This window comes from Phodopus roborovskii, unplaced genomic scaffold, assembly GCF_943737965.1.
Source record: "Phodopus roborovskii unplaced genomic scaffold, PHOROB, whole genome shotgun sequence".
In the NCBI taxonomy this organism is placed as follows: Eukaryota; Metazoa; Chordata; class Mammalia; order Rodentia; family Cricetidae; genus Phodopus; species Phodopus roborovskii.
Window position 1 is genome coordinate 14,721,963 of NW_026126558.1, and position 1,270 is coordinate 14,723,232.

Genomic DNA, 1,270 nt, shown 5'->3' on the forward strand with positions numbered 1-1,270 from the left:
TGTTATTCTCAGTAAACCCACTGGCAATGGGGGTAAAAGGAACAACTACTTGGGTTATATTTAGTCACTTTGTTATGGGGGTAGGGAAATGTTTTTCCCATTTCACTTTATTTTTTAAATTATTTTTTCCAGCCTGATCACATTTTCCTATCCCCTAAAGCCCCCCTTCATCCATCTCTCCTCCTTTTTCTTCAGAAAAAGGCATGCCTCACAGGGATATCAGTCAGCCATGGTAGATCACATTGTAGTGAAACTAGAAACTTCATCTCCTATTAAGGCTGGATGAGGCAACCCAGTAGGAGGAAAGGGTCCCAAGAGCAGGCAAGAGAGCCAGAGGCAGCCTCTGCTCCCACTGTTAGGAGTCCCACAACAAGACCAAGCTACAAAATTGTCATTCATATGCAGAGGGCCTAGGTTAGTCCCATGCAAACTCTCTGGCTGGTGCTTCAGTCTCTGTGAGCCATTATGAGCCCAGGTTAGTTGATCCTGTGGGTTTTCTTGTGATATCCTTGACTTCTCTGTCTCCCACAATCCCATTTTCCACAGGATTCCCTGAGGTCTGCCTAATGTTTGGCTGTAGGTTTCTGCATCTTTTTCCATCAGTTGCTGGGTGAAGCCTCTCTGATGACAACTGGGCTAGGCAATATGAGTATAGCAGATTATCAATAGGAACCATTCTATGAACTTTTTTTTTTTTTTTTTGCCAGTTGTGTTTGGTTCTATCCTAGGTCTCTGGGCTGTGTAGCCTCTGGGTTCTGGCTCTCTAGGCAGTGTCAAGGGTGGGCTCCCTCTTATGTTATGGATCAAAAGCTGGACTGGTCATTTGTTGGCCACTTCCATAATTTCTGTGCCACCTTTACCCTAACATATCTTGTAGGCAGGGAAAATTGTAGGTTAAAGGTTATTTGGCTGAGTTGGGGTCCCAATCCCTCCACTGGAAGTCTTGCCTGGTTATAGGAGTTAGCCAGTTCAGGCTCCATATTTCCCATTGCTATGAGTCTTAGCTAGAGTCATCCTCATAGATTCCTGGGAGTTTCCATTGTTCTAGGCTTCTAGCTCAACCCAGAGATGCCCCTGATTCTGGTTGTCTTTCCCAGTCCTGTCCTCTCACCCTTCACCCTCCCTGCACCAAATTCAGTTAGTTTTTGTCAAGATTTATTTTTTATTTTTAATTTTCTACTTTCCCTCCTCTCTCTACTCTCCCCCCATCACGTGTGTGCATGTGTGTGTGTACTCATGGAAGTGCCCGAAGCAGGTATCAGATGCCCTG